Source organism: Macaca nemestrina, chromosome 20 (assembly GCF_043159975.1).
Source record: "Macaca nemestrina isolate mMacNem1 chromosome 20, mMacNem.hap1, whole genome shotgun sequence".
Taxonomy (NCBI): Eukaryota; Metazoa; Chordata; class Mammalia; order Primates; family Cercopithecidae; genus Macaca; species Macaca nemestrina.
In genome coordinates this window covers 306,062-330,702 of record NC_092144.1, presented here as the reverse complement: position 1 = coordinate 330,702, position 24,641 = coordinate 306,062, and the positions used below count along the sequence as shown (strand labels likewise).

The window sequence follows — 24,641 nt, the reverse complement described above, 5'->3', positions numbered from 1 at the left end:
TGTGTTCTGCTAGGCGCTGGGACCCTATCGTAAACTGCTTGTGAGAGGTCTCGGAGGTGCTCCTTATGAGGATCCGCTGCCTGACCTGAGGTGGAACAGTTGCAATTCAAAACCACCCCCCAGAAAAATTGTCTTCCATGAAACCCATCCCTGGTGCCAAAAAGGCTGGGGGACAGCTGGCCTAACGCGGGCTAAGATGTCAGTAGATTTTTGGACTTGGGCCTCAGTTGAAGAGGATTAGATTTTGAAAGGTGGGCTTTGAAGGCTTCTAAAGGGCAGGTTTTCATCTCCAGTGGGGCCTGGCCAGAACTGGGTAGAACTGACCCAGAAGCTGACAACTAGTCAGGCTGGCTCACTGCCTGTGTCCTGTGTGTGCAGCCTTGCTGTTTATTCAATTGTCTGGTGGTGGTGTGGATTCCATCCACAGCCTCAGAGTAGTGGAATCCATTACTTCAAGGCTGACCTTATTTAACTTTATCAAAAAGACATGAAAATCATTTAGTATAAATCTTCCAGATACCTGTATCCTTTCTTTTCCCAGAGGCTTTTAAGTATTGCAACTTAAAAATCTTCAAAAATAACTTGAAAGGAAAACCTCTAAATATATTTTTGATGAGCACCCTTGAGAGCTTTAATATGTGAAGTAAATTCCCTTGACTTTTGTATTCCTAGAAACTCGTTCATGTTTGCAGGTGACTTTGTATTTTGTCAACAGTGGCCACTGGTTGGTGACCATCAACACCTGCCGTGTATCATTTAGAAAGTTGGATGTGGATGTATTTACTTTTCAGACACACTAACACGTGGGCTGTTTGTTTTCGGTTTTGATTTTTTTGGTTTTTTTTCTCCCCCCAGCTGAATTCAAGAAAGGGAAACAAGCAGACAGAGTAAGTACCAGAAAGCGTCTAAGTGGCTGGGTGGGGGATCCTACTATGGTGTTGGATTGTGTTCTGCCAGACATCGCTCCTCGAAAAGCTGACCCTGAAACGGCTGGCATTGCCCTCACCCTGGGACATTCGTCTGTCTCACCAGAAAATGAAGAATCTGCCAGAGTACTGTGAGTCAAATTCAGTCAGAACTCGATTAACTAAGAGGCTTTGTCTCAAAGGCCAAAACATGAGGACACATTTTTAATTTTTAAGGAGTGCTTCATTGTGAGTCAGTTCTGATGTGTACTGCATTAGGAAAACTCTGAACTTCCACGGTCAGGCCCAGAACTCTGAGGGAAAGTGGTTGTGCCCTTCCCACTGTTTTTGTCACTAGCTGTATTGATTTCCTTAAAACCCTTTTTATATGAGTTCTATTATAGTTTGAAAAAAATTCACTTAGGTAGAACTGGAAGCGTTTGCGCCGTGTTAATACTCATGACCCGTTCTGGGTCTCGGTGTATGTGTACTGTATAAATGTACATGTGTGTATGTGGTGAACGCATACTACGTGTATTTCCACTGCATGTATTTACAGTGTATAGGTATGTACACTACATTTGTGTCCTACACACGTGCATGCTGTAGGCATGCATGTACATGTGTATATGTGTGTATCTACGGGTATGATTATATGCACACTAGTTGGACACCTATCTGTTCTGCATGTGTACGTACATGCATGTATTTAATGCCGTATACATACCTGTGTACGTGCACCATGTGGGTATGTGCACATTATTTCTGCAGATGTATATATACATATGTGCACACAAGCATGCATGTACACTATGCACACTGAATAAACTTCTGGATATGTACACAATAATACGTATACATGCTGCATATGTACGTACACTATTACATATGTGTATACGTTTTATACGTTAGTGTACTGATGTACATTGTATACATGTGCATATGTGTACACTGCACATGTGTATGCATGCTGTAGTGCACCTACGTACATTGGATAAGAATGTATGTTATATGCATGTGTATACATATAGCAAATAGCATACCTGTGTACATACGGATGTGCATGTGTATGCCATATGCATGTACATACAGGTTATAGTATACCTGTGTACACTGTATGCATATAGACGAGTGTGCATGCTCTGCATGTACATACATGTTAGCATACCTATGTACATTTGCTATATGGATGTGTGTATGCTCTATGCTTGTACACACGTAGTGAACTTGTTTGTACACTATATATATTTGGATGTGTGTACACTCTATGCATGTAGCCTGCATGGATCTGGATGTGTGTGCACTCTGTACGCACGTAGTGCGTACTTATGTACACTTATGTACACTTATGTACTTATGTACACTCCACGTATTCGGATGTGTGTACGCTCTATGCAGGTACACGTGTTACAGTGTGCCATATACGTACATTATGTGGATGTAAATGTGTGTGTGCGCTCTATGGCACCAGGAATAGGGCTCCCGCAGGGATCCAAGAACGCACCATCTCGCTGGCACCGGAGCGTGTAGGATGAAAACAGTTGTTTGTTACAACCTAGTTGAAATTTGGCAGGTTACTCTACCCTTTGCAACGATTTAGGAACAGTCACTTCATTGATGTGTGTGTTCCTGAAATCATAAACAGCTCTGTGAGGTGTGTCTCATCCCCAGACGAGAGAGGGAACCGAAACAACAATGACTCGGTCACTTAAGTGAGGTAGAACTAACACAGCAGCTGTCTAGCTTTCTGTATTATAACTTTGTCAGCAGCTCAATGAGAAATCGGCACTCATCAGGAAATGTGTCCACTTTCTACTGTTCTTTATTCGTGGCGTATTAACTGCCTCGTGTTATTCCTCACGATGTAGCAAAATCCCTCCTAGAGTTGTGAATATAAACAGTTCATGACAAATGTAGTATCTTCTTGGTAACATTGAAAACGATATGTAAGTTCATCTTCAGATATTGTTTGGAAGGATGAGAAGGAAGATGTTTAGGACAAAAGAATAGAGAGCTTTCAAGTAAACAGGGAAAATAAGGACTTTGTGCAAAATATTTCCAAATTTGGAATTTGAGAATACTAAATCTCACATCTAAGATCATAGGTAGTTTTTTTTTGGGGGGGGAGGGTTAAAATTAGTACTTGGTGTTCCATGCCTTTGGGAATTTCAGTCCTGATGGAGGATTGCAAGAATAATCTGATTTTTCAGAACAGAAGGGCAGTCTGTCTCAAAGGTAAATTCCAGGTTCTACCATAGAGAAATAGAAATTGCTGTCAACTTTCTGTAAGGTTCTTCAGTTCTTTCCTCTTCTGTGGTTAAAAAACCATCTCTGGGTTTAGTCTCAGCCAAGTTCCTCTTATGAGGTTGCCTCACATTTCGCACAGCTGTTGAGAGTCTTCATCATTCGTAGTTAACTTGTTAAAAGCAAAACCTTGTACTAGTTAGATCTGGGCACCTTGAAGGCAGGGGTTTGTTTTATATTTTTAATAAGCAGCAGGGTGATGGCAGGGCTAGGGCCCTTCATCCCATCATGCATTCCTCTGAGCTTTCAGAGCTCTCACTGCATGCTGAGTGGTGTTGGCTGTTTAGGGTTTAAATAGGAAGACGAGGCTCTGCGACTTGGGACGCTCTTACCACCTTCATAGAGAGCTTGGTGACAGTTTAGCATGACAGTTTGTGCCCCTGCTGTGTATACTTTGTTACGGCCTCACAGAAAGGGTATTGATTTAAACGTGACTAATTTCTTCATGTTTATTTTTGCCTTTATTCCTAGTTACAGTCCTGATAATTTTTCTTCCTTTAAAATCTTGCTAATGGCTAGTGAATTAGTGATAAACTATATTTACGTGTTCTCTAAATCTAGCGATTTAATTGGAGGTCATTCTTCTTGCACCACGTGTCAGTGCTATGTCAGGATGGCTCAGTTTTACATTGTCAAAGGATTAACTAGAGCAGGATGCAGCCTTACTGGAAATTGCTCGTTTGTGAAATACAGGCACTTTATTTTTTGTTATACTCGAGGTGTGTTCAAATGTAAACATTTTGAGCCGTGTTAGAAGGATATACAAGATTGTAATGAAGAAAGCAGCAACTTGATCAAGTACTAGCTAATGAATTTTATGTTTTAAGTATATGGACTGTGGACCTTGGCAATCAGTTCTCATCTTGACCTTTTATTGTTTTATTAGAATCTTGCTCTGTCACCCAGGCTGGAAGGGTGGAGCCCAGGAGTACAATCTCCATTCACTGCAACCTCTACGTCACAGGTTCAAGCGATTCTTATGCCTCAGCCTCCCTAGTAGCTGGGGTTACAGGGTGTGTGCCACCATGTCTGGATAAATTATTTTTAGTAGAGATGGGGTTTTGCCATGTTGGCCAAGCTGGTCTGCAACTCCTGACCTCAAGTGATCCACCCACCTCAGCTTCCCAAAGTGCTGGGATTACAGGTCTGAGCCACCATCGCTGGCCTGACCTTCTGTTCTAATATTGGTTATTCAGTCTCGATGATAGCACCTGGTTGTATTAACTTGGGGTAGAAAGCACAATTGCAATGAATCTGGTTGTGTATATACGTGCTGACTTAGCGTTCATGGCAGCACTGTGAGGTGGGCATTGTTCCTGAAGGAAGGCCGATGGGCAAGTCGGGGCTTAGATACGGGACTTGTGGGCAATCACTGCTGTCCCATGGCTGAGATCAGGCCTGTCTGTCGCCTGTACCCTGAACTCTGAACACACGAACGAGCAACTGTCAAGAGTCGGTGCTCGAGTGTGATGTGGCCTGTAGTGTTTGCCTCGCAGCGCTGCTTTGGCTCGGGGCAACAGGGCAACAGCTCCGTCCCTCGTGCGGCTGCCTGGGAGTCCCAGGAGAACCCACTGATACCGTTTATAAATGCCAGACATCGAACGTTCTCCTTGGTACCAGCACATCTGGAATCGGACAGTGCAGTTAGATTCTCGGCCAACAAACCTGTACAGGAGTGTGTGAACTCTGCGTTTGCTTCGCCCGGACAAAGGTGAATTCGTGGTCACTACTGGATGGCAACAGGTGTGGCCTCAGGAGCAGCACGGAGACAGGCACCCGGGTGCAGGAAGAGCATCTGCAAGAGGGGGTGGGGAAGGTGACAGACGCACGTGCGAGTTTAGCTGTTACCGTGGGTGGGGGGTGGTTGGGTAAGACCAGATTTTCTCATTGTTGCCCCTTTCTGAAAAAGACCCTGAATTGACTTCTCTGTGGCTCCTCGCGCCTCCTTGTCAGGTTGGAGGAGACTGCTCTCCTGGCTCAGGCCCTGCTTGCGGCATCACGGAAGCTGCTCTTGCTTGCCCTGCCCTCCCTGTGACGTCCTCTGTGCTGTTGTCCGGGAACAGTTCTGCCGAGCAAGCTTGGACTCTGCTCCCTTCTGCTCTTGGATTTCCTGTCTGGAAAGCTTGTGTTCTTTCCTGATTTTTGATGATGCTGAGCTATGTTTTTGCAAGGATCACGCGTGCCTATAGCAGGGAGAAGCCCCTTTGCAATTTTAACATCTTGACGCTCTCAAGCAGAGCTTGCTATCGAAGTTGACAGCCTCCTGTGTTTTTGTTTTGGCAGAAACTGAATTTCAGTCCTAGGACAGCTTCAGCACACTTGATCCTAGCTCTTCTCTCTCACTGCTCCCCTCGTGTGTGGCAGAAATCATATGCCCTGAAGTTTACCAGTCCCTTCATTTGAAAATCAGTTAGTGTATGTGATCCTCATGAGAATTTTACTTTTTATAAAAGCAATCGCAAAGACTGGGTTTTGCGAAACCAGTGTTTTATGTGTATATTAATTGCACTCACAATAAGCTTTGTCTTCTAAATATTTCATGTTTCAGATTAGCCCTGGAATCATGCCCTGGAGTAGTTTTGCTATTCCGCTTTTATTTTTGGCTAAGGTAAAGTTGAGAACATTGTGATATTAGATGTAGTGAGTCCTTTTAGTTTCTTCTATGTCTGTTTTCCTTTAAGCCAGAACCAGCAGACTGATACCAGTTTGTGAGCACCTGGCATCTCCCAGGCCTTTCCTGGGTCTTCCCTCCGCTGTCTTGTGGACAGAGCAGTCATTGGTGGAAGATGAACTTGAGAATCTGTGTGTGGAATTAAGTAAATGTCATAGCTCTCTTCTGTGACAAACTGAATGACATTAAGCCCAGTAAATTGTAACAGCAGACTTTGCACATACAAAGCATTGAACACCAGGAAGGTAACCAGGCTGCGATGCTTCTGGTCCCGCACAAGACCTCCGGTATCACAGCGCATTTAACATACTGGCAGCATTGAGCGTTTGAAAATGTTGTGTATGTACCATGTCCGTGATTTTCGAGGGCCTGGATAAACACCTCTGGTTATCGCAATCTTTATCAATGGGAGCTTAAGGTTAGTACTGGGGCAGACTGTGTTTTAAAGAATTAAGGTGTCTCGAGTATGTTTCAGTTTTCCCATGAAGAAGAAACATGTCAGCTGTTCTTTCCTGGACTGTGGCTATCACAGTGCCCCACCACGGTCGGTCACATGTTTACTTCCCCTCCATTTAACCGGGCTGGGCTTGGGCCAGAGTACTTCGGTTGTCAAATGTCATATGAGGCTGAGGAACTGTCTTCTGCTTCATCATTAGCTTATGGAAACACTGTTTTCCAAAGCATACTCTCCTTTATCATTTGTGTTTATATAAAATAATGGAATGGTTATTTTAACTGTGCAGTTTCCTATGTTTGGTTATTTAATTGCAGAAAGATAATGGTTTTATTTTGCTAAAATCTGTGCTAGGAATTGTGCAAAATCTTTGTGAAATGCCCAGTTTACTAGCTTAAGTTATAGATCTTTGTATAGAAAAGAAAAAGCCTATTGCTACAAGGAGCATTGTCTTTATCGATGCACAAAGCTTTAAACTTATTGGCCGTGTAGTAGGTAAAAATGCATCAGAATGTGACGAAAATTGAGAAAAGCATTGAAGTTTTAAAATCTGCTCTGCAGTTTTCTTCAACTCCCTTGCAAGATACTTAATTTGAATAAAAGACAGAATAAAGTGTTCCCACTGAGGAAAGTGGCAGGAGGACTGTTTAGACTGTGTTCTGAATCTGAGCAGTCCTGCCACACTCGTCTGTGATGTGGTGGTGTCCATGGTGTCACTTTTACAGAACTTTAAGAATGCCTCTGTGAATAAAATACATTTTATTCTTAGTATTTCTGTTTTGAGTTTTGAGGTGTGTAAAACATGTTAATGGTTTCTTTCCCTTACAGAATTTGCTTGTTCTTTTTTTTTTTTTTTTTTTTAATGCCTACAAGACTCTGAAGCACATTAATCGCTTAAAAAGGAAAGAAAAAAAAAAAAGGGCCAGGCGTGATGGCTCACGCCTGTAATCCCAGCGCTTTGGGAGGCCGAGGCGGGCGGATTGCTTGAGCCTCGGAACTCGAGACCCAGGGAACCAGCCTGGGCAACCTGGTGAAATCCCATCTCTACGGAAAACACACAAATTAGCTGGGCATGATGGCTGCACACCTGTAGTCCCGGCTACTCCAGAGGCTGAAGAGAATCGCTTGAGCCTGGGAGGCGGACCTTGCAGTGAGTGGAGATCACGCCCCTGCTGTCAAGCCTTGACAGAGTTGGGACCCTGTCTGAAAAACAGCAACGTTCATAACGTATGGGTGAACTGCCCGGCTGCTCTGTCTAGAGTAGAATAAATCTAATTATGTTTTTGCCTTTTATTAGCATTGAAATTTTCTTAATCATCCCTTTGTTTTCATTACATTGTAGCAATATATTGCCGCTTAGAGTCTGGAACAAGTAGGCTTCTCTGGATCAGGTTCTTACTGGATGGCTAAAACTTAGAATGATTTTTCCCTTCCTTGGATGTGACTTATAGAACTTTGCCTTTTGAGGTGATGTGCTGCATTTGATAGCGGACACAGGAATGCCCGAAGAATTCACTTACAGGGCTAAAGTATACGTGTTTTGTAGTGTTTCCCTCCTAGAATGAAAACGGTACCTCTCATTTGTGGGTCGATGATGCTATTTGCTGAAAACTTTTAAAATTTTATTTATTTTATTTTTTTCAGACGGAGTCTTGCTCTGTCGCCGAGGCTGGAGTACAGTGGTGTGATCTTACTCTCTGCAAACTCCGCCTCCTGGCTTCACGCCATTCTCCTGCCTCAGCCTCCCGAGTACGTGGGACGACAGGTGCCCGCCAGCACGCCTGGCTAAGTTTTTGTATTTTTGGTAAAGACGGGGGTTTCATCGTGTTAGCCAGGATGGTCTCGATCGCCTGACCTTGTGATCTGCCTGCCGCCTTCTCCCAAAGTTCTGGGATTACAAGCATAAGCCGCCGCCCCCGGCCAAATACATGTTTGTTTACTGCCTCAGTCCTCCGTTGGGTAGCCCTGTTCTTCGTCGGATATTCAGGGAGCGGGGGCATCTTGAGTCTTGAAAGGTGTGCTCTGCGAGATGGGAATCTTCCGGCTGCTTATTTAGGGAATCCTGCCGGCTGTCATTTACTGGAGAGCGCAGTTTCCTGGCTGCCCTGGTCTTTGAGGGGAGGGAGACTGAGGGGTCATTTTCCCACCTGGACCAATGTGTTTATTAAACCTGGTTTGTGTATCATTTGGATCTTTTTATGAAGGAAAAGCTACATCTGTGACTTTCAGATGAGTGGAAGTCATGTTAAAAAAAATATAAATATATATATATATATATTGGCTACTATGGAGAAGTTTTGTCCTTGTGACCTGTGAATACAGTCACGGGAGGGCAGAATGTTCACGGTGTGGGTGCTTACAGTGTACATGCAGAGTCACATTCTTCACTAGTATAACGTTAAAAAGTGACAAATAAGAGAAAAATATTTTGCTCATTACAACGTCGGTAAGAAGCTGGCAGCACTCTTGTTTTTGGAGGGGTGTGAAGGGAATATTGAGAAAGTGTCATCAACATTAGACTCGCCCACTCTGCAAATCCTGTGCCAGCTGGAGTGAGGACCCCGTGATGGAAAGATGCACCCCTCTTCCCGGAAGGAGTTGAATCTTTGTAGCGCTCAGGACGCATGGTTCATCTCTATATAAAGGCAGAGTGTGAAACGCCGTGGAGGCTGAGAGAAGCGATGTGGTTAGCAAGTATGAGTGAGACGTTTGGGGCTTGTTAGCACCTGGCGTGTGTGCAGCAAGCTTTGCTATCTGCACATGTGTGATTCTTAGAACACTGGCGTCTGGAGCCATGGGGGCTGTCGAGGGCCCCAGCTCCTGGCGGGCTGAGGAGTTCCCTGTTACCACCAGGATAACCGTGATTTTGAAGGCTGTCACTCAATCCCAAGTCCTGGAAGGGGCTCCTTTCAGAGAGGAAAACACCCCTAGAGCCTCAGGCAGAATTCAGTGATTTTTCTTATAATGTTGCTTAGATTTTGCAACACATGAAACCAAGAACATATTTCAGAATGCTTATGGTTCTTCTGTAACCATGGAAACAAAGTAAGTTGCAGTCGATGGACAGTTTGCGGAAGCTGAACTGCCTACATCGTGAGCACGGCGCTCTCCCTACCGCCCTGGGCCTTGCTCCGGTTTGCTGGGGAGGCTTTGCAGGGCCTCTTGGCTGGGATACCTCTCTCATGTCCCATGTTGCTACCCCTGGTCACAGCCATACTGCTGGGCACCTGCGACGTGAGGTCACTGAGTGGACACGGAGCCGCGGGGCAGCAGTTGGTCAGGAGGTGGCATCCACATGGTCCGAAACAGGTTTCTGTTCATTAAGAATGATCATTGCAATAAAAACAGAGTGAAAGAAAACTCTACTGACCTGAGAATGCGTCCGCTGAGTTGCATAGGGAAGTGCAGTGAGGAAGGTGAGGGCTGAAAGGACATGAGGGAGGGAGAGGAAAGGAGAGAAGGGAAGCGAAAGGGGGAGGGCGGATGGGAGTGAAGAGGGAGATGGAGGAGGAAGAAGAGAGAGGGCGGTGGGCAGGAGCCTGGGAAATGTGTCCCAGAGCCGGTTCCTGACCGTCGTGGGTGCGTCAGAGCTGATCTTCCAGGAGAGGTGGCCTGGGAGGGTTGACCCTTAGGAAGTGAGGGCCAGGGGGAGCTGATTTTTTGGCCCTCAGCGGGGCTGTTGTTGACCTGAGATACAGTCGATAGTTTTCCTGAAGAGATCGTCTGCACAGCCACCGTTTGCTGCCAGGTTGGAGACAGAAGTGCTCCTCCCCATGGATTCTTTCTAGTTTGTGGATTTTTCCCAGTTTACCTGAGCAGCCTGTCAGTGGAAATGTCGGGGATTACTAACATGTCTCCATTCTACAGAGCAGTCGACCAGCTTCCAATCCTGTAGTTGTTGGGGGCACCATTCCGGTCCTGTCAGTGCCGGCCCAGCGTGGAAGCCGCAGCCCGAGGCGCTGGGAAACCTGCGGGGCTCTCACTGCCAGGAAAGATGTCCTTAGGGCAGAGCCTGGCGAGGAGGGGGTGCTGCTGTTGCAGCAGTACATGGAATTTCAAGTGACAAATGAAACAAGCTTTTAATTATGACCAGAGCCCTATGCTCTGCGTTTCTTCAAATGGAAATGTTGTGCTGAAATGAATTTGCTGTTAATCGGTTGCCTCATGCAAGACGCAAGACGGAGGGCTGGGAGCAAAGTAGAACGTGGATTTATCTACAAAACTTCCTCCTCTCAGACTATCATCAGTTGGATGGTGCTACACAGGAATATGTGAGAATTCGTGTGAGAAAGGTGATGGGTGCAGACCTGTGTGACCGGCAGGTGTGGGGGGAGGTTTGAGAGAAGCTTTTGGCTGAAGTGATGTCAGATGCAGGTGCTGAAGTGTGATGTCTGTCTGGATGGAAGAGCACACACGCCTCTGGGCTGCGGGAAACAGATAAAGGAGGAGGTGGACAGACGTGAGTCGTGTCTTAGGAATGGTAGCAATTCAGGCAGACCCAGGATCAGGCTCCCACGGGGGAGGAGTGGATATCAGGACCCAGGGAGCGTGGGACGGGGGTCATGCCCAGGCCTCTGCGGGTCTTGCTCTTGTGTCAGCAGGGCCCTGTGCTTGCCCTCCTTAAAACTTTCCTGATCCATAAAACGGGCACGACAAAATCCACCTTGTGACACTGAAGCTTAAATGAGATGATGTACATGGTGTCTTCCTTCCCTTCCTGACACATCCTAGACTCACAGCTATGGTAGCAGCGACAGACTGGATGGAATGCTGGAGCCGCTTTGCGCCTGGTGAAGCCACATGGATTTGTGCAGTGCTGGCGACTGTCTCTGAAAGCCTTTGGTCATGGCAGTGGCAGCCTGGAGTGGCTCTTGGCATACTTGAGTCTGTGGAGTGCAAGGTTGACTGGAGCTCCGAGGCCATTGATACTATCCAGGGGTGAGCTGATGAGGCCCGAAAACATGGGGGGAAGGCCGAGAGGACTTGGCTGCCAGAAGCATTGTAGATTTCTGGCTTCGAGAACTGGCTGACTTATGGACATAGGAAGGTAAACCCAGATGGCTCCAAAATTGTAAGTCCAGAAGAAAGGTGGGAGGGTACAATTGCTGACTAGGTCATGGTTGCCCTGTCCCTTTGTTTCTGGCCATCGTTTCTCCTCCCTGCCCCTGCCTTTGTGGGCTGGAGGGCCTGAGCCTGCACAGCGGTCTATTTCATGATGACAATGGCCGATTATTACCCTGCAGTAAGAAGTCTCTCCATTTTATTTGGCAGCAGTAGTTAAATAAATTTAAGGAGTGATGGTGTAGTAGTATTTGTTTTGTTTGTGCTTTTTTTTTTTTTTTAGTGTCATTTAACTGAATGTTATTTCCAATTTCAGTGATTGAGAGGCCAAAACATGCTTTGATTTGTTATTTTGTGTTTGAGCTAGTTTATTGCCTCACAGGAATGCCAAGTATTCTGTTGTCACACATCATTAAGTATCTCAAATTGTGTTACTATAATACTTAGCTGAATTACCTCCCTTATTTTGGCTTTTAAAAATCTAAAATCTGTGTGAAACACAGGATGGTGCATCTCCATTGAGGGTTGTTGAGAAGTGTGACTTTTGCTGGCATGCTTGAGAATCAGTGACATTATTTTATAGAAACACTTTGTAACTGACAGCAAAGCTAGAAGCTCCTGTAAAGGGCAGAGTAGGCAACGTGTTATGCTTTGAGGGCCACAGAAGTCTCTGCATATATTTCTTTTGTGAAAACTTCAACGTGTAAAAATCCCTGGCCCAAGGCTCGGTCGGGGATCATGGTTTGCAGACCCTTAACAGCAGCTTAGCTGAAAGCTGGTCTCCCATGCGGTGAGCAGGAGCCTACCTCATTGCTTCAGCCAGGAAGATGCTGCCCTGATGCTGGAATTTACTTTAAACAAACTTGAAAGCTCTGGCACCGCTGCTCATTTCCATACTGTTGCAGGCTATCTAAAATACGGAGGATGCCGTGGCGTTTTGATTTTGTTACTCCTCTTGAACGGCTCTGAGATGGCTCATCATGAGTTAGACATTTGCAGAAATGATCAAGCAGAGCTGCAGTCATCTTGCAGATAAAGTGAAGTTTTTTCTGAAAACTCGTTACAGGCTTAAATTTCTGATCCCATTCCATCCACTGATCTTGTATGATTGGTTTCTTTTTGTACCCATTTGGGTCTATGAAGCGTCTCCCCACCGTGGTAGAAATTTAGCTCTGATTTTGTGCATGAGTCGGTATCCTCACTCCTCATCTGCGAGGAGAAAGTGCTGCAGGTCCTGTGTGGTTTCCATCCCCTCCCTGCACGCGGATGGATTGGGAGGTATTTGTGGTGTGTGAACTTGCTACCCCCAGAGCCTTCTGCTTCATTCCCTGGACCGCTTTCCTCCCTCCTCCCTCCTGACTCACTCCCCTGGACCACACTTCTCCCTCCTGGTTCACTCCTTGGGCCGAACTCCACCCTCCTCCCTCCTGGTTCACTGCCCTGGGCCCCCACGCCTCCCTCCTTGTTCACTCCCCTGAGCCCCCACGCCTCCCTCCTTGTTCACTCCCCTGAGCCCCCACGCCTCCCTCCTTGTTCACTCCCCTGAGCCCCCACGCCTCCCTCATAGTTCACTCCCCAGGGCCCCCACTCCTCCCTACTCTCCTGGGCCACATTCCTCCCTCCTGGTTCACTCCCCTGGGTCCCCAATCCTCCCTCTTGGGGGCTTGGTAGTTTCTGATGTGCTTGTGCCAGCACGATAAGGCTGAGTGGCAGCTCCAGGGCTGCGGCTGCTCACGCAGCTGTGGCATGAGTGCAGAGAACTGCGGGGATGCAGCTGCCCTTGCTGTGATGCTTCGAGTGTCATAGTCGATATGGGAAACTGGGTGGGATGTGGATGTCCCAGGAAGGGACAGGAGCCTCCCCTCAGCCTCTGTCAAACAGTTCTCAGCCAGGCGTGGTGGCTCACGCCTGCAATCCCAGCACTTTGGGAGGCCGGGGCGGGCAGATCACCTGAGGTCAGGAGTTGGAGACCAGCTTGGCCAATGTGGTAATTTTTGACGCATTAAGGATTAAGGAAAATGACTCACACTAGTTTGCCTTGCTTTTTAATTGATAATTGGTGTACCCCAGTAGTCTGAACTTGTTAAGCAACCATTCTTACTGAAAGACTAATCTTTAAAAGTCTCTTCCTCTGGACATGTCTTTGGCTGCTGTAATCAAATGCAATGTAATCAGCACTGGTTAATGGCTTTCCTTGCTTGGCTAACAAATGCTCCTCAAAAACTTTGATTTCTTGTTATTTTCATTTATAATTATGTTTTAAGCCTTCTAAATTTTCTAGCTTTCCTGCGAGTTGGGAATAACTGTGATGGGTGCTTAGTTTGGGATGTTGACGTACACTCTATGCCCAGCTACTATGCCATTGTGTGAACCCTGATTTCTCACTTTCTCATGAACACTGATTTCACCTAGTTTGGTAAATTCTATTAATTTTAAGGAAGGGGGTGGAATGCAACTGCTGTTAGGAGGCTTTTCTAAGGATCGAGGAAATGTTGCCATGATTATTACCATTACAGAAGGAACATAAAAATACGTGCTGCCTTCAGTCATGATGAATATGTAAGTCCGCATCTGTGACTGCAGAAAACGGCAGCCCCAAATCTTAAAATCGTGTGGATGCACCAAGCCCATCTGCAGGGCACTGTGGAGCAGCCTGCATTAGCCGAAGTTAGCCCACAAGCCCTGAGGGATGGTGTCTGAGTTATGATAAGGCTCTGACTTGGGATTAAACAGGCCTCCAAATAGTTTGATATTCTAAACAAAAACATGATACTGCCCAGGGAGCCCAGTGGGCACCTGTAGGCAGTGTAGGTGAGAAAAGGTTCCAAAGAAGATTCCTGCAGCTCAGCTAGGAGGATTCTGTAAGGCAGTAGACACATCAATGTTCACATGGGAGTGTTGAGCTATATTCATTCCTTTTAAGCAGCCAGGCTTGTGTGTGTTTTTAGGGGCACTCACATAGCGCCCCTTCCACCCTCACTGCCGGTTGTGCCTGTTTGATGTTGCGGATTTCTGTGTTAAGTGTGTCCACTCTCCAAATGTATCTCTGTCTCTAGAATATTTTAGAGTAGATCATTTATTGTTTAAACGCTTGCTTTTAGTGAGGAAGAAATCTTTAAAACGGGCCATACAGACCCTGCTATAAATGTTGAACAATGGAATGTGTAATGTTTAACACGTAGTGTTTAAAGTAGAAGACAGTTTAATTTAGAAATCCTGTTGGAATGCCAACTTAAATTACCACCATCCGTATGCATATGGAAAAGAATGAGAGAGAATGTACAGAATTGGAATTTTGTCTATTTTGTCGAGATTCTGTAATGTATCAGGTACAAGCCTCACTTCATGATTTAAATGCATGAAGCTGAAATTACAAAACTTGACAAAAACATGCCTTTGAATAGTGAGCCTTTATCCTCCTTGAAATAGTGATTTATTCACTAAAATGTCCACCTGCAACTTTGTCAAACACATTTGTTGCATTAGTTCTCAAGTGAGCTCAGTTTTCCAGACAGGGAGATTATTATTGCTTAGTGTTTGTCCTGATGATGTTGGTGAACAGGGAAAATCCTATGATGTGGATCCTCTGTGTGTGTTACACATCAGACGCGGCCTGCCCAACCCTCTGCCTGTAACTGGGAAGCTTGACTGTCAGGATCATTGTAGAGAACCTTGAGGAAAGCAAAACAAAAAGCCTCTGGAGTAGCAAAAGATGTAGCTGATTTCATGCAGTAAAACTTACACATTTTTCTTTAAAATGCATCCTTCGGAACCTCAGTTTGCTGATTATTTTAGAATCACTGTAGTCTGCTGACAGCAGTCGTGGGAACAGGTGCATGGCCCGGCTGGTGCAGGGGGTCTCAGAGCGGAGTCACACTGCTGACACCGAAGGAGGGGCTGGAGCCATCACGCTCGTGACTCGTGCAGATGGCCTTGGCTGACCTCCAGAAGAGAAAACGTCAGTATCCAAGGAGGAAAAAGTCTATTAATTTCATGAGTGTTTGCCTTCGCAGTGGCTACAACCCTGAGTTTGTGGCACCTGCTGTCTCTGGAATGAGGAGTCTTCCCTTCCTGGCAGACAAGCTCTAGATGGGAACAGGAGCTGTGGTTGCTGGATTGAAGAGGTTTCCTTCTTGGGGAGGTGGCCTTTGAGCCTGACATGAAGGAAGCTGTGACTGGCGGGAAAGGGCCTTGGAGACAGTGTATTTACCAGGAGGGTCAGTGACTGAGAACCATCCTGTTCCGAGTGTTGCCATTCTGGTTCTAGAGTAAACTTGGGGAGAAACAACAGCCAAAAGCCTCGAGGAATATTCTGTGATGTTGATCACGTTTGGTAGATTTGTTGCTGAGACTCTGAAATGAGAAGCCCGGGAGGTGCAGGTCTATCAGGCCGTGGGACGTGGGAGAGCTGCTGCTTCAGGGGTTGGAGTCCCCGTGCCAGAGGCTCAGTCCTGCAGAGACTTTTGCACAGTGGGCAACTGCTGCCTCTGGTTGATTGTGAGTCCCCCAGATGAATACCCATGAAAGGTACCATGTCAGTAAAGAGTCAAACTCTGTGAAGCATTTGGAGATTTATTCTGAGCCAAATGAGTTACCATGGCCCTTGATATTACCCTCAGGAGATCCTACGAACGTATTCCCGAGGTGGTCAGAGCCCAGCCTGGTTTTATAGCTTTTAGGGAGACATGAGACAATCGAGCAAATAAATGTAAGATGTACATGGGTTTGGTCTGGAAAGGTGGGACAACTGGAAGCAGGGGTGTCCAGGTCATAGGTAGATTCGAAAATTTCCTGATTGACAGTTGGTTAAGAGAGTTGTCAGATAAGGGGTTGTGGAGACCAAGGCTTTGTCATGTGGAGGAAATCCTCCAGGTAGCTTCGGAGAGAATAGATTGTAAATGTTTCCCATCAGACTAAACGTCTAAGTTCTGTCTAATTCCAGAAGGGAGGTAGGGTGATGAGGCAAGTCCGACCCCCCAGCGATCATGGCCTGGACTAGTTTTTCAGATTAGCTTTGGAATGCCCTTGTCAAAAGCAGGGGCTGTTCAGATGGCCAAAGTGGCTTCGAATTCTAATGTTTTTACAACCAGAAGGTGATTGTGTTTTTTTCTGTGGATGACAGCCAGTGTGGTAATTAATATTTTGTTAGCAGATTAAGTTGGAAGTCAATGTGTTTTCATGTATGTTAATTATTAAATGATCAACAAACAGAGAAGGGCTTACTTTGAAACCAGCCTGAGACTCAAGAGGCTCATCAAAGAAAACGATGGACTTGGGAGAACTGATTCACGTGTTTACTGCGCCAAGTTTCAGGCATTATGAGAAGTCTGTGCTGATACATTGTGACTTGAGAACTTAAATCTTGATGGACTCTTAAGAGTGAGGCTTTTTTCTTTTTCTTTTTCTTTTAAACGGTCAGCGTTTCTGTCTCCTGTGTTTTGTCTTCCAGCTGTGGAGCACTTTAGGTTTGTGTTCACGTGGCGTTGTTCCCTGAACCACCAGGTTTGTGGCTCCGCGGTCCTGCCCGCCTTGATCGCGTCTTCCCCGCCCCGTGGGTTTTATCCTGAGGACGGTTCTCCGCTGTGTGGAGTGGAGGATCAGTGGACAATGGCTTTACCGACTCATTTTCTATGTAGCTCCCAGTTTCTCAAAATCATAATTGTCTTGGATTCCCTGTGAACTGGGAGTCAGGCCTTGGGCACAGTGCTGGGTGGCCTTGGGCGCAGTACTGGGGAAGGAGGGAGAGATGAGAATAGGAAGGATGGGTTTGTCAGGGGAAGGACCCCTTTGCCGCATTCCTGTGTCTGTTTTAGGTTAAAGATGAATGGCCGGGTGGTGGATGTCTCCCCTGCTGTGGCTGGACCTCGCTGTGCTGAACCCTGAGCAGGGGCCCCAGCAGCTGCCTCCTGCCAGGCCGGGGCCACAGGGCTGGGCTGCTGCCTCTAGGGTGGGTTGCGAGGGCTCGTGCCAAGTTGCAAGGGTCTGCACCGCTCCTGTGTGACCTGAGGGGCATGGGGAAAGCTGGTCTGTGCTCCTTACCTGGGAGAAGTTGAGCTCACCTGGGCCAGAGCCTCTGGGGAGGTATTAAGGCAGAGGCCTGGAATTCCTGCTTTCCCCAGACAGCAAGAAAGCTCAGTGTTGCACCTGCTCTGAGATGCCCTCAGCAGCCATATATAGTTGACTTGAACATGAGGGAAGGTGCCAATTAACCCGGCTCTGTGGAGAGCTTTGAGGAGTCCAGGCCCTGGGCCCCGGGCTTTTTAATATGTTCCTTCCTGAACAAAAAAGAACAAAAGATCCCTGTGGCTGATGCCGACTGCATGGGGTAGGACATGCCGAGCTTGCGTGGGGCTTGCCCCTGAGTTTTCCTGGTGCTCCTCCCAGCTCCCACGGACATCAGCCTCTCCAGGCCGAGGCTTGTCCTGTTTAGACCCTTGTTGGTGGGGTCTGTGGTCCTGGATCGAGGGCCCAAGCACTTCTTTCATGATTATAAATGATTCACCAGAGACGCACGGCTGCCCCCAAACATCTCACGAGCATGAGATACAGCCAGTGTCGCCGCCGCAAGCTCATAATTCTAGTGGAAAGAGGAAATTTTACTTTTAATGTGCTCGTGTGACTCACATGCAAATATTTAATTCCCGTTCAACTTTCAAGACCTTGAGAACCTCTGAGATTCCTTGAAAGCTGTTCCTTTGCCCCACGACTAACTCTCCTGTGGAAGGAGGCTGGGGTGGTCCGCGGCGTCTGGGGTCCTGCTGCGTTCTCCAGGATTCCTTAGGTTTCATCATTACTCCCAGCTCTTCAGCAGGTGGAGCTGATTGACTCTGACATTTCCATTATATTGTTCTTGTGTTGCCTCAGTTAACTTAGAATAATCAGTATTTACCAGAAATAATTGATGGCGAGATGGGAATTATTGGTGATTCCCTGACATAGGCAGCCTGTATAGATAAGCGTGTTACACGGTGTCTGATTTCTGAGATGTTGGTCCAAACCTTCTCAGCAACACACTTTGAAGGGTAGATTCCTGTGCAGGAGAAGCTGCTTTTCCCCGAGACGCGGTGGCGGCCCCTGCACTGGCATGGCAGGGTGGGCGTGTGACTGGGCAGGGCTGGACCTGCTCCTGTCCGCCCCTGTGCTGGGCGCGTACCTCCGCACCACATGTGTGTCGAGGGTGCCTGCCTTTGTTCCCCCAGCTCGAACTCATAGAATTGTATACCTTCCTGACACATTCCTGCATAGAGATGATTAGATCTGGGGGCTGAATCTCAATCTCACATGCATGTAGGTAAATTATTCACGTAAATGACTTGGGTCCTCCACGTTCAGGGTCAGGAGGCACGGGGTGGGTTTGGAGACAACTGCCTGGCCTCAGGAAGTTTCTCTCAGAGCCTGTTTCTTTCTCTAGCAAAGTAAATGACGCCTTCCTCACGGGGCTTGACACACGCTCAGTACTCAGATGCTGTCTGGTCTTTATTATAGTTAGTATTTGGGGAACAGCATGGCTGGTAAGAAAATGCGTTATCTTTACAATTTATAGAATGTCACACAAGGCAAGCGTGAAACCGGGACTCTACCCTAATCTGAAGGTGCTGGTGCTTAGTCTTCTGAAGCATTTTGTTGTAATTCTGGCGTGTGTCAGCCAAGTCATATGATGGCACCGCATGCGTGATGCCAGCTCAGTTACCTTGGAACGGGGAGCCTGAGGCTGCCAGGGAGCAACCCTCCTACCTCCAGCCTTCGGCGGTTTCTCTCTCTCCTTCCCTCTGTCCCTCCCTATCCCCCACTCCTCCTTTCCACTCCTGCTCCCCTCCCTACCCCCCTCACTTACTCTACAACAGAGGTCCAGACTTTGACAAATCCCAGCTGGGCCTATTTATCACTGGGCTGGGAAAGCAGAGGGAAAGGGGCCCAGTTACTACAAAAATAGAGAATTGAAATAGAATGTGAACTACTTTTGCGTATTTTTTATTTTAATCTGAATATGAAAGGCAAGTATCAGCATAAAAAGGGTGCTAACTGCGCCACACAGCTCCAAGTCTGCCTTGTCGGGGCTCCGTGGGTTCCCACGCCCTGGCCTTCTCTATGAGTGTCTGGACACGCCGTGGCTGCGAAAGGAGCATTCAGTTATGGTCCTTTGAATGTTGCAGAGTCATGTTTAATAAAAATCTTCACGTTTACCCACAGCCAAGTCTTGATTTAATAACAGGTACTGCAGGTCTCTGGGTGGGCCTGAGCCTCTGTTTTAGAAGCAGCCGCACCATCCGAGGGGCAGGTCCGTGTGGGCTGGCAGGCGGCCTGGTCCTTGGAGCACAGTGTGGACCTGACCCAGTCCTGGCAGTGGGGGGCCTTGCAGTTCTAGAATGTAGTGATGCAACCTGTGGCATAAATAAAAAGCCTCATGTGCCCCCATGAGAAGCTGGGGCTTCCCCTCAGTAGTGTGGTGTGCTGTGTTTGTGATCGTGCAGATGTAAAAGGGTGAGGGAGATGTCTAAAAACTAGGCTCCCAAAGACAGCCCTTCATGTCGGGTGCTTTCATGTGTGTATGTACACCTGTTTGACGAGTGTACACCTTCACGCGTGCACCTGTTTCACGCATGTACACCTGTTTGTGCATGTGCCTGTTTCACACTTGTGCCTGTTTCGAGTGTGTGTGTGCCTGGGCATTCCCCTTGTATTGCGTCATACGTTGTATTTTACAGATTGTTTTTTTTCAGTTTGTATCGTGAGCTTGTAACGACGTCGTGAAGAAAAGAGGGGGCCCTGGCAGCCTTTGGCTCTGAGAAACGTGATGTCACGGGAACAGATGAGACAGCCCGGGTGAGGCCGGCAGAGGCCATCGTGGCCTGGGAGTCCGTGCACATCCACTGTCTGTCGCTGTGTGACAAGTGACCACAAAACTAGGGGCTTAAGGCAAAGTACACGTACGACTGTACAGCTTCTTCAGGTTGCAAATTCAGGGCAGCCTTGCTGAGCGGCTCTGGCCCAGTCCCCCGGGTCACCGTGAAGATGCTGTCCAGGGCTGCAGCCATCTGTAGGCTCAGCTGGGCTGGAGGTTCTGCTCCAGGATGCTGTGCTGACGTGTCTGCGGGCAGAGGCCTGGTCCTCCACACCTGGTCCCTCCCTGGGGCTGCCAAGTGCATTCTTGCCCAGGGCCGCTCCTTTCCCCAGAGACGTAGCAGTGTTGGTCTTATGCCCAGCGTCAAGGTGGCCGGGTCAGGAGCAAAGACTTGTTTCCCCTACTCGGCGACTACTCCTGCAGGGCTGGGAGACAGTGGAGGTCGCGCAGGAAGGTGTTCGCTGAAGACCGTGCTCTGTGACTTGACGGGTGTTCCTCCCAGGAGGGTGAAATGGAGACTGGACGCTGGGAGCGGCATCCTGCGTGACGCCACGTGTAGTGGGCTCACAGCAGAGCTAAGTCCTTCCTTTACAGATACTTTTCAGAGTTTGCCCGTCTTTAGATTCTCTGATTAACATGTCTGAGGAGGGTCCCAGGAGTCTGCCACCTGCCAGGCCAAGGAGGTTCCCTACATGTAGCTGGTACCCTGACACCCTGAGAAACGTGACTCGAGAGGATCACCTGAGTTTCCTAAATGAGTCACCTGCCTTCTCTTCCCTTTGCTTTCATGCCTCCCCCAGGGTGGGTCAGTCCTGTCAGCCGCAGCGATACCTGCATGCTGGGGTTCCAAGGAGATTGGGGGTGTGTCGGGTCCCCCAGGGAGATTCGGTGACTGAGGATGCTGTCATAGCAGCCAACATGTCCCTATCGTTTTCACTTTTAATGAAGTTCAGTTACTAGGTTTTCTGAGGCACAATGATGTCCTTGTGAAAAATTGGTGATCAGGGAAGCAAGCAAGTGTGGGAAAATGATCCTGCCCTTAAATCTAAAAAATGATGAAACAGCAAAGAGCCCTGAAGAGCCCATGAACCTCCTCATGGGGCAGTGAGGAGACACCTCAGTAATGGCTTAAAAAAAAATGAGATCATACTGAAGAAAAAGTACACTAAATTTTGGGTCTCCTATGGGTAAAGAGATTGTGGTTTACATTTTGGAGGCATGCATTTATATACTTATTTTTCTTTGCTGGATTTAGAATTAGTTGAAATAATTGTGTTTTTTAAATTTAAAAAAATGGGGTATACGAAGTCTAATCTCTGTGTGACATTTCTGTACTGTGAGACTCCACATACAAAAGTGAAGCCCAGACTGTCTGTCTCTAATGAACCAGAGAGAGGTGGTCATCTCCTGCAGGCCGGTCTGGTCTCCAGGCATCTGGCCATCCTCCCAGTCTTGGGCACACCTGCATCACTGGTGCTTCCTGCCAGACTGTGACTCTGCCCAGGTTTCAGGAGCACCCGGAACAGTTTTCCTAGGGGCTCCTGCTTTGTCCTGGCTCCTGGAAGCACAGGCTTTTGATGAAGGACTCTCCCCACTGCTAGGTAAATTGGTGATTGCCCCACAGTCTGTGTTTCTTGCATGGGGCGCAGAGAGTCTGGGCGTGGTGTCGTGGCCCTGGAGCCAGCTCTAGGACTGCCCGGCGGCCTTGCCTCCGCCCCTCATCTGGGAACAGGGCAGTGGGGAGGAGAAGGGAAGCAGGGTCTTGCCCCTTCTGCGTCTCGAGAACACGGGAACACATCGTCCCATTGCCTCGCACCATTCACAGCCCAAGCTTGTGTGAAGTATTATTTTATAACCTCCCCTGACAATGATGTATTTTATATAAGCAGCACATAAAGTGGTAATTTAATACCCTATCGAGGAGGATTAAACAATAAGGAGCAGATATCGCTGTAGAAAAGTTACTTTATCCGGGAAACATTTATCTACTGCAGGTGGATGTGAACCATGGCTTCCTCCTCGGTGGCTCCTGACGAGCCTATGAGATTCTGTCCTGTTCGCCACTGTTAGTTATAAGCTACACCTTTCCTTCTATGACGTTAGTTACAAGCTCTACCTTCCTTCTATGATGTTAGTTATAAGCTCTACCTTTCCTTCTATGATGTTTATTTCTTGTCTGTTCACCACTGTTACAGTTATAAGCTATACTTTTCCTTCTGCGATGTGTATTTCTTGCCTATTCACCACTGTTAGTTACAAGCTATACTTTTTCTTCTGTGCTGTATATTTCTTGAAGGCATGGACTAAATCCTAATTCCACAGTATTTGATGAACACGCTCAAGAGATACTTGTTTGAATGAATGGATTAATGGAAAATAGAAGTGGTGACTTCACTTTTAATTCATTATGTCAAACTTTGTTTACATGGAAAATTTTATGGTCCTTTGGATAAACAGGGCCTCTGTGCAGGGTTGTTAGAGATTGTGAGAGTGCCTCAAATGGCTCTGTGGCTCTAGGCCCACAAAGGTCTTCAGGGACTTGGTGGCGGCACCTGTGTTGAAAACTGAGTTCTGCAAATCCATTCGAGTGACCTGCCAGCACACATAATCCTACTTCCCAATTGATTTCTGCACAGAGGCTTCTCCTGAATGCCCCAGGTGAACGTGGGTTTAGCCAGCACTGCTGGGCTTCCACAGCAAGCCAGGGTGCTGCAGGGATGAAAGAGAAGAGGGGCAGGACCAGGATCTTCCTGGGACCCAGTCCCCGTGTGGGGACGCTGCCTGGCCTGGCTCTTCTGTGGGAGGTCAGGGAAATGATGGCATGGAGGGACTGTTGGCATGAGCTGCTTGCTCAAACATAGATCCCAGTTCTGTGTGAGAGGCAAAATAGAAATTTATGTGGATATCATCAGTAACATAGCAAATATGGGCTTCTTCCCTAGGGTGGCTGACCCTCTTGCTCATCTGCTGAGCAAAGGCCAGGCCCGGCCTTCTGGGCCTCCACAGTGAGCTTTTCCCAAGCTCTGTCCACTCCGTGGAGATGGCCGCAGCCAGGGCAGACAACGGGGTGTTTGCCACTTTTTGTTTTTCTTTTTCGAGACGGAGTCTTGCTCTGTTGCCCAGGCTGGAGTACAGTGGTGTGATCTCGGCTCAGTGCAAGCTCCGCCTCCCAGGTCACGCCATTCTCCTGCCTCACCCTCTCGAGTAGCTGGGACCACAGGTGTCTGCCACCACACCAGGCTAGGTTTTTGCGTTTTTAGTAGAGACGAGGCTTCACCGTTTTAGCCAGGATGGTCTCGATCTCCTGACCTTGTGATCCACCCGCCTCGGCCTGCCAAAGTGCTGGGATTACAGGCATGAGCCACCACACCCGGCCAGGTATTTGTCGGTTTTTGAAAGCTACATTTAAAGAATGAAATAGACTGAACAGAATTACTTCCTTTTGAATGTTTAATACTTAATCTACCAGAACACTTAAATACAGTTAATGTATTCAAATAATAAGAAAGAACTTTCCCTCCATTTCCAAAGCAAAAGTATAAACAATCTTTTACTTGGCAGGGATTTCACTATGTTTCTTAAAAGCCAGCAAGCACTTTTCCTGAAATAGACCCGTCTCTTCCTCTGCATAGATCCTATGAACATTTTAGCTACATTTCTGCTATATCTTGATGTGTGATAGATTATAGAAAATTCCTTGCTACTGGAACTTCACGATGCTTTCCTTTTAAACATCAAATAGAAAGTATGGATAGTAAATCTCAGATTAGTTGCCATTCTTGGTCTTGGTAGAGCTGCCACCAACAGCCTCTGTCAATTACAACAGAGTGTGTCTCCCCAGCAACTAGGTTTAGATTGCAGACCAAGCCAGGATCACCCAGGATTCAATGCAACGTCTTCCAAAGCTGTAGCCACTGCTCCTGGAAAAGATTTGAGAAGCCCTCCCTTTGATGCCTGTGCATGGCTGTTCTCAGATCACAGCAGCTGCAGCAGCATCTCGGAGGATGCCGGCAGGGGTGTCCTGTGTACTGACTCCACGGCAGGGGCCTGCAGTATCTGAATGAAATGGCCGTGACACTGTGCACCCTAGAGGAATCCACAGCCACGTTTCAAAGGTGCAGTGGCCCGAGGTGAACCCCAGAGCACTGAGGAGCCTGGAGTTGACCTGTCACAACTCCATTGAGAGAACTGACTGAATTCCGAACCTGTGCGGGCAAAAGATGGCTATTTGCGCTTGGCTCCTTCCCAGGACAGGGCAAGGGAGGTTGTCTGTACAGCTAGTGGGAGCTTGACTCTGTTCACACTCGGGGCTGAGTCACGCTCCTTTCTGTGAGCCCAGGGAAGATAGACATGCCTAGCTTTCCTGGAAGAGGGCCCTGATGAGTCGAAGCTGAGCTTCAAGAT

At 47.4% G+C, this 24,641-nt stretch overlaps 2 long non-coding RNA genes across 3 annotated transcripts in view; both read left to right on the top strand.

Moving 5' to 3' along the window:
* Nucleotides 1-24,641, top strand: part of LOC139360512 (uncharacterized) — a 123,783-nt gene that overhangs the window by 16,397 nt on the left and 82,745 nt on the right. The window lies entirely within an intron of this gene.
* LOC139360508 (uncharacterized) overlaps nt 16,631-24,641 on the top strand; it is a 59,322-nt gene continuing 51,311 nt past the window's right edge. Inside the window, exon 1 of one of the 2 annotated variants that reach the window (XR_011617907.1) lies at nt 16,631-16,774. This is a non-coding gene — a long non-coding RNA (uncharacterized lncRNA). Of the gene's footprint in view, nt 16,775-16,882; nt 16,898-24,641 lie in introns of those variants that run through there. The other variant, XR_011617908.1, reaches the window with a different exon arrangement.